At 42.8% G+C, this 8,698-nt stretch overlaps 1 long non-coding RNA gene across 1 annotated transcript; it reads right to left on the bottom strand.

The window, feature by feature from the left end:
* Positions 1-215: 215 nt before the first annotated feature.
* Positions 216-7,514, bottom strand: LOC118708353. Its single transcript, XR_004984549.2, has 3 exons — positions 7,294-7,514; positions 1,088-1,176; positions 216-327 (listed from the first exon to the last, which is right to left on the bottom strand). It is a non-coding gene; the product is annotated as an uncharacterized LOC118708353 (long non-coding RNA).
* Between the last annotated feature and the right edge of the window lie 1,184 nt (positions 7,515-8,698).

An 8,698-nucleotide genomic window follows, 5' to 3' on the forward strand; every position in this document is an offset into this window, starting at 1 on the left:
AAAAAAAATATATTTTATTGATTTTTTACAGAGAGGAAGAGAGAGTGATAGAGAGTTAGAAAAATTGATGAGAGAGAATCATTCATCAGCTGCCTCCTGCACACCCCCCACCAGGGATATGCCCGCAACCAAGGTATATGCCCTTGACTGGAATAGAACCCGGGACCTTTCAGTCTGCAGGCTGACGCTCTATCCACTGAGCCAAACCGGTTTCAGCTCATTTTCCGCTTCTTGCTGCTCTGCTTTGTTCCCTGGAAGTTGACCTCTACAAACTGTATCACCTGGACTCCTGCCCTCTGACTTCTGTTTGGGCTGATCCAATGAGAGCTGAAGTAAATCAGAGAGTGAGAAAAGAGAGAGGGTAAGGTGTGTATTCTCCCCTCCTCACCTGCCCATGGGTCTCCCTGGGTTCCGCAACATTTCCTTCATCTCTATCCTTCAGACTCAAGAGTGGTATCAATGCCTCTGTGGTTATTCCCCGGGGTGCCTCATCATCCCCGAGGGGTTCCCTTAATCCTGTCTATTCCTCTGTTATTGTCTCTTCGTTATACTTTCTTTAATTAAGCCCTTGAAGTGTGCCCTCTGTTCTCTACCAAGTCCCTGGCTGATCCAGTAAGGCACGGATGGAGACAGACATGCAAACAATGACATTACAGTGTGCTGGTTGCTTTGAGGGGCATATATAGACAAGGAATAGCTAGGTTTTGTGTGTGTGTAGTTTTTACACAGAGGAAGGGAGAGGAAGAGAAAACTAGAAACATCAATGATGACAGAGCATCATTGATCAGCTGCCTCCTGCACACCCCACATTGGGGACTGAGCCCGCAACCGAGGCATGTGCCCTGATTGTGACCTCCTGATTCATAGGTCAACGCTCAATTGAGCCACGCCAGCCGGGCGCTAGGTGTTTTTTGTTTTTTGGGTTTTTTTTTTAAAGAGTCAGGGAAGACTTCCCAAAGAAAGTGCAACTTAAATTGGACAAGTAAGATGAGTCAGCATTCTCCAGTTTGTGAAAAAGAGAACAAGTTTCTAACCCTGTGAGGTTTCCATGGATAAGAAAATGGGCCCAGAGAGGTTAGGTGATTACCCATGGCCACACTGGGAGTAGCATAGACTCAAGCCTTCTGCTTAATCCATCACACTACAAGGAAAGCTTGTCAGTTCAGATGTTTTTGGCTGCAAGTAACCAGGGGGGAAAAAGTTTAAGCAATAAAGAAAATGTACTATATGATGATTGTATGTAATGTTGTAATTTAATATCAAGAAGACCAAGGTCAGGCAACTCCAGGGTTGATTAAATTAAATCAGATACTCAGCAAAGTCATCAAGAAGAAGATCTAAATAAATGGAGAACTAAACTATGAATTGAAAGACTTAGTATTATTGTCAGTCCTCCTCAAATTGACTTAAAGATTTAATGCAATTGCAATCAAATTCTTACAAGGTTTATGTGTGGAAATTATCTAACTAATTCTAAAATTTACTTGGAAATACAAAAAGCTTAGAGCAGCCTAGACAATCTTGAAGAAGAACACACACTACCAAATGCCAGTGTTTAATGTAAAACTATAATAATTAAACTAAGGTACTATTGATACAAGGCTAGACAAAGACCAATGAAACAGAAATTGATCCAAACATGTAAGTTCATTTGATTCACAAAAAGGATGCTACTGAAATTCAGTTGTGCTAAAGAAATTGAATATCCATATAGAGGATAATCTGTATGGGGAAAGATGAATTTTTTTACCTCACACCATACATAAAAATTCATATTACATTATATGAATTATACTAGTAAGTAGACCTAATGCAAAAGTTAAAAAGAATTAGTCTATTAAAAAACATAGAAAAGTATCTTCATGAACTTGGGGGTAAGAAAATATCTCAAATTGAGTGCAAAAAACACTAGACTAAAAGAATTGATAATTTGGACTTTCTTAAATATAAGAACTAGGCTCCTCCAAAGACATTACTAAGCAAATGAAGAAGCAATCTTCAGACTGGGAGGGATATTTGCATTTCATGCACCTGACAATGGACTTGTATCCAGAACATAAAGGAACTCCTACAAGTCAATAAGTAAAAGATAAAATAATCCATGTTTAAAAAGGAAAAAAAGACTTGAACAGGCACTCTTAGACGAGGCAATGACCAAAAATCACTTGAAAAGGTTATCTGAAGAAAGAAAACTAAAACTACTATAAGATACCACTACTTCTGGAAATCTATCCAAAGCTCCAAACACTAATTCAAAAGAATATATGCACCCCTATGCTCATAGTGGTATAATTTACAACTAGTGGCCCGGGGCATGGATTCACGCCCATTAAAAGAAAATTAATTAGAAGCAATATTTTAACATGGCTATTTGCCCTTTTTCTGTAATAGAAGTGTCAGATATAAAAGAAAATCAGTAAAATGTATATGAAAATAATATATAAATTGACTAATAAACAATAACAAAATGATATAATAACAACAAAGACATGACATAAAAAACAAAAAACTATATGAAAACAACAAAAACATGATATAAAAACAACAGTAATGCAAACAATGACTGATAAAGTGATTAAATTTATTCTAATATCTCCCCATATACCACATTAAGAGAACACTTTCAGAGTGCTTGACTAATTTCCCTTGTGAGAAAGTATTTACAACTTTAACTTAACGTCACGTGCTCTTCAAACTTGAGAGAAAGCAGCATACAACTGACCATGTGCAAAAAATGGGTTCAGGTAGGAATATTCCTACTCTGGCAAGAGCTTGTCCTTGTGATTTATTAATAGTCATCCAAAATGCTGGCATCACGGGAAACTGTCTTTGAATTAATTTAAATGGGAGGCCAGTGTCAGATGGGAACAAATCAAATCCTGGAATCAGAACAACCTCTCCTTCCGCAGATCCTGTTAATACTTCAGCTTTGATTATGTTAGGTCCCAATCTTTCATAATAAAGCTAGTACCATTACAAACACCCCATTTACTATTAAGATTTCTCAGTAGCATGATGATTGCACCTAATTTCAATTTTAATTTATGACACAGCATTCCTGAAGGAGTAATACTATTAAGAAATTCCATGGGAAAATTTGCCTTTTTGGCATCATCCATTGAATGGGTGTGAAAATCTCTGCTTTCTTTCAGCTTCAGAATGTCAACAAAAACAACCAAATTCCCAATCAATGACAGATAGAAACACACGTGTGTGATTGGCGCCAGCAAGAGCTTTATATGTACCATGCATTCGAAAGTGAACGTTTATTTTTAAACTGGAGGCCCAGTGCACAAAATTTGTGCATAGGGGTGAGGGGTCTTTTAGCCCAGCCTACACCCTCTCCAATCTGGGACCTCTCAGGAGATGTCCAATTGCCTCTTGCAATCCAGGACCACTGGCCATAACCACTCTCCTGCCTGCTGCCTGATTGCCCCTAACCGCTCCCCTGCTGGATTTATTGTCTCTAACCTTTTCTGCCTCACCCCTCACCCAGAACCCAGGATTCCCTCTTCCAGCTGGCCACGGGCACCCAGGACCCGGGCCACAGCTCCAGCCACTGGCGCTCAGGACCATGGGCAGCAGCTTATCCCTCTCCTGAGCCACAGGTGCAGGTGGTGAGTGGCTTGTCCCTCTCCCGGGCTGCAGCCTGGCTAGCCCTGATTCCTCTCTCTCAAGCTCATTTATGCCTGGCTATTCCCCATTCCTCTCTCATTGTTGAGTGTTTGAGCCGTTAGAGCACATGTGTCAAACACAAGGCCCACGGGCCAAATCCGTCCTGCCAGGCCTTGCAATGTGGCCCGCACCGCGCTGTCATCACTGCACTCCGCTGCGTTTCCATCACAATGACAGTTTATGACTGTTCAGTAAACCATTCGGCCCGCGATTTAGGCTGGATTTTAGATTTTGGCCCCTTCTCTGATTGAGTTCGACACCCCTACGTTAGAGCATGAGGGTGTGACAATCATTTGCGTATTAGCCTTATATTATATAGGATTGCAAATGAGCGTCATATGTATTGGCCAGCTGGCTGATCAGATGGTCAGACGGACGGTTGGTTGTACATACAGTCTCACTTAGCCTTTTACCCATGCCAGCGAGAGCTTTATATGATCACACCTGCAGGAGTCAACATTTATTTTTAAATTGCCAGTGTGTGTCATATGTACCAGCCAGTCAGTCACTTAGCCTTTTTTATATATAAATAGCCCATTTTTGGAAATAGCTCCAGTATCCATCAATAGATGAGAGGATAGAAAAGATGTGGTACATTTGCACAATGGAATATGACTAGGCTGTAAAAAAAAAAAAAAAAAAAAGAAGAAGGAAATCTTACCTTTTTGACAGCATTCAGGGGTCCTCAAACTTTTTAAAGTGGGGGCCAGATCACGGTCCCTCAGAGAGCTGGAGGGCCGGACTATATGAACTACTAATTCCTACTGTAACACCTCGGCTGCGCTCACTGCCCAAAAAACCTGGCGGGCCGGATCAGACTCCTCTGCGGGCCGCATGTGGCCCATGGGCCGTAGTTTGAAGACGCCTGTCGGACCTAGAGAGTATTGTGCTAAGCAAAATAAGCCAGTCAGAGAAAGATAAATTCTATATGATTTCACTTACATATGGGATCTAACGAACAAAATAAACTAACAAACAAAATAGAAGCAGACTCATAGATACAGAGAACAGACTGGCAGCTGTCAGAGGGAGGAGGTTGTGGGGCTGGATGAAAACATAAAAGGATTAAAGGGTGGAAGGGGGAAAGAAAAGGAAAGGAAAGGAAAGGAAAGGAAAGGAAAGGAAAGGAAAGGAAAGGAAGGAAGGAAGGGAAGGGAAGGGAAGGGAAGGGAAGGGAAGGGAAGGGAAGGGAAGGGAAGGGAAGGGAAGGGAAGGGAAGGGAAGGAAGAGAGAGAAGAGAAGAGAAGAGAAGAGAAGAGAAGAGAAGAGAAGAGAAGAGAAGAGAAGAAAAGAGAAGAAAAAAAAGGAAAGAAAAGGAAAGAAAAGGAAAGAAAAGGAAAGAAAAGGAAAGAAAAGAAAGGAAAAGAGAAAAACAACTCAAGGAGGGGAAATCTGATGAAATTCCGGTACAGCTTCCCTCAAAGAGGAACATGCTTAAGGCATTTCTGTGGGAAGCCACCCATTGTCTTCACTAGCAAAGAGGAGTGGACAAGGAACTTGGAAGGCTGGTGACCTCTGGCAAAGATCAGGGCTGTACACCCACTGTTCAGTCCAGACAATGGTAGCTGAAGCAACTTCCCTACCAGACGGTCATGTACATCCTTACTGATAAGATAGTCTGCCTGTTACTGGAAATTGCGTGGTTAAGGGCTATAGATGGATTCCAGATTGAATAAAAGGATGGCAAGACTGGTGCCCAGGTGGAGTCCTTCTTGAGCTGGGCTCCTGACTGGTCCCTCAATATTTCCAATTATTTCTTGTCTTGTCTCTTTCATTTGCATGTGGCCCCTCTTCCAGAACCTGAACCCTGAACCACATGGGATGTGGGACCTTCACACCTTTCTGCCTCTATACAGCACAGCAGCATGCGTGTTTATAACGTGCCTTTCAACTTAGTGGTGTGTGTGTGTGTGTGTGTGTGTGTGTGTGTTGTTTTGTTTTTTACTTCTATCGCAATCATACATTTATTGCTGGTTTGCTCCCAGCCCTCCATATGGTTGCTGAGGGAGATCATCTGTGCGGGGAGGACTCAGAACTGATGAGGCAGTTGAGGGGCTCCATCTGGGAACCTAAAAAGCACCTACACTCCACAGACTGGGGGTGCTGGGGAGCAGAAGTAGGAAATACTAGAAAAGGGAAGGAGGGGTCCAGGGGCTGTGCCAAATGTGGTCAGGGTCGAGCTGGAGGGGGGAGGTGGCAAAGATCAGCAGGTGGACGAAACCTAGGCTCTGGGGGAGGGGAAAGGTGGAATTGGGCCTGGAGACTAGTGGAGATAGGGATTGGTGTTAGGGCAGTAGGATCCCCTCCCAGACCTGGCATATTCCACTAATAGCGCTAATTGGGCCCTACAATTTCATTAAGATGTGCTTAATGAAAATGCCAAAAGAAGCCTCTTTCCATTCTATTAAATAGGGAGTATTATGTACACATTAGCTCAAAACCCTAAGCCAATTTCCTGACATTTTACTCAAACTCGGTACAATGTGTGTATGTGTATGCTTTTCAAAGGTATCACGTATGCGGTGTAGGATGCTTAGCATTACTTCCACATCATCAGCGGTTAAATTGGTTGTTAAATATTTGCTTATTGGCCTCCCTTGCTGCTGGCAACAGCGAGGTGCACAGCCCTTTGCTAGCACATTTGACTTTTCATTTGTTGCATCCAGTTATATTGATCAGGATATGGAATATTTTTATCATTTGCTTTGAAGAAGGGAAAATAAAAACAACAGCTGTATCAGGAGAGCGTTTGGAAGCATATGGCAGAAGACATGGGAAAAGAGATGTAAACCGTAAAAGGCTTATACGGTATGTCTCATGTAACAAGGCGTCCTGGGCATGCCTCCTCTTGCCTCCTCTCCTCTCCGCCAGAGCGCAGAGACTTTCATCTTCGGCTTCTGTAGCCTCGTAGTTGCGTGACGTTTGCTGCACCTCCAGGAGAGACATCAATATTCCAAGCAGGAAGGGGCAGAAAAGGCCAAAGGAGGCAAGAAAATGAGGTCGGTTCCTTCTGTAAAAGCTTTCCTGGAAGTGCCACCCATGACTTCCCCCACATCCATCAGCCAGACCGGCTGGTACGAGACCGTCTGGGTCACGTGACTGATTTTTCCACACGTCTACCCGTTCCTCTGACCTACCAGTTTCATTTGGTATATCATGTGAAACTTTGTTCCCCAAGTAATTTTGTTTCAACGGTCCTACTGCATTTTAGGAGTATGGGTATAACTTAATATAAACGTTTGCTCCAGAAGCATTGTTACTGAGAGACACACATATATTATCAGGTTTGGGTATTATAATCTGACAGTCACTGTACTAGGAAACAGGTTTTGCCTGGATATTGTGGAGGTTTTTCCTTATATTCAATTCTACCTCGTCTCTGGAAACAGTTACACGGTAAATAAGCCCTTTAGTGTGCCTTACTTTAATGTAAACAGTCCTGTATTGTTGGACAGTTAGAATGTTCCCAGTTTTTCACAATTATAAGCAAAGCTGCATCGAACATCTCTGAACAAACACCCTTACCCACTTGTCCAATCACTTCTTTGAGAGGAATTAAATCTATGAAATGAAATTGTGGGACTGACGGTTCTGCAAATATAAAATTTTGACACTTACTGCCCCGTTGCCCCCCAAAAAGTTGTACCACTGCTTCTTCGTTGCTGGAGCAGTGAACACGCATCACAGGGGCACGCTGGCCCACCTCCATGGAGGGAGGATAGATGGCTCTGTGAGCCCAGCCTTTGGACTGGACGCAGGCTTCATAATTCAGGTGCCAATTACATTTGGAAATGAGATTAGCACATGGAATCTCCCCATTCATCTCAGAGCTCCAAGGCTCCTGGGCAGAATGAAACAATAAAACAAAACCAGTGAAATGAAGTAAGTGTGAACTCAGGGCATTTACCCTGATAAATGTGCCCATTGAGAGCGGATTTTTCAGGGCAGCTGGCGTTGCTCTGACTTGAATGAACATCAACACCACACTCAGCTCCCAGTTTTTCCCCATCAGGGACCCTCCCTAAACATATCTGTTGATTCTACCAGCCCCTTTCTTAAAAGTATGTCATGGTGCTCCATCCCAAGCATGTCCTTGAGAATGATGCCCAATGCCCTAATTGGACAAATACTGTTGTCCACTACGTAATAATAATTACAGCATCAACAATCCTATATAATAAAAGGCTAATATGCAAATCGACCCAACAGCGGAATGACTGGTCGCTATGAAGCGTACTGACCACCAGGGAGCAGATGCTCAATGCAGGAGCTGTTCCCTGGTGGTCAGTGAACCAGTTCAGCCAGAAGCCAAGTTCAAGGCTGGCGAGTGCAGTGGCAGTCAGACATCCCCTGAGGGTTCCTGGACGGTGAGAGGGTGCAGGTTGGGCTGAGAGACTGCCCCCTCCAATGCATGAATTTTGTGCACCAGGCCTCTAGTCAATAATATAAAAATTGTCATGTACATAATGTGGATTTTATTGTTTAATAGGTACAGAATTTCAGTTTGGGGTGGTGGGAAAGTTCTGAAAATGGATGGGGGCGATGGTCACACAACAATGTGAATGTACTTAATGTCTGAATTGAACACTTGGGAATGGTTAAAATCATCAATCTTATCTTATGTATATTTTACAATGATGAGAAACATGTTTTAAAAAAATCACTCACTTCTGGTTTCTAGTTCAACTTGGAAGTTGTCCCTCTGTTCTAACTAGTAAGAAGCTGAGTCAACTGAAAAATCAACAGCTCTTCTTAGATCTGTAAGAGTGAGGTCCTGTGGCAAATTACTGCCTCCAAAATGAGAGAGACTGAAGGTGGATATAGAGAATCACAAGTTACTGGAGCGGAAGCCTCCACCGGAACCAGAGCCTGGGGAGGAAAGCCTGAATTGCAGATGTTGAATTCCTGGGGGCTCTGTGTAAATAAGACTAAGAGATAAAAATCCTAGGGGGACGGGCACATGGGAAGTCCCACACTTTTGTGAGTTTTACCTCCAGGAGCTTAACCAGGTTCTCACAATAAA

This window comes from Pipistrellus kuhlii, unplaced genomic scaffold (genome assembly GCF_014108245.1).
Source record: "Pipistrellus kuhlii isolate mPipKuh1 unplaced genomic scaffold, mPipKuh1.p scaffold_m20_p_6, whole genome shotgun sequence".
In the NCBI taxonomy this organism is placed as follows: Eukaryota; Metazoa; Chordata; class Mammalia; order Chiroptera; family Vespertilionidae; genus Pipistrellus; species Pipistrellus kuhlii.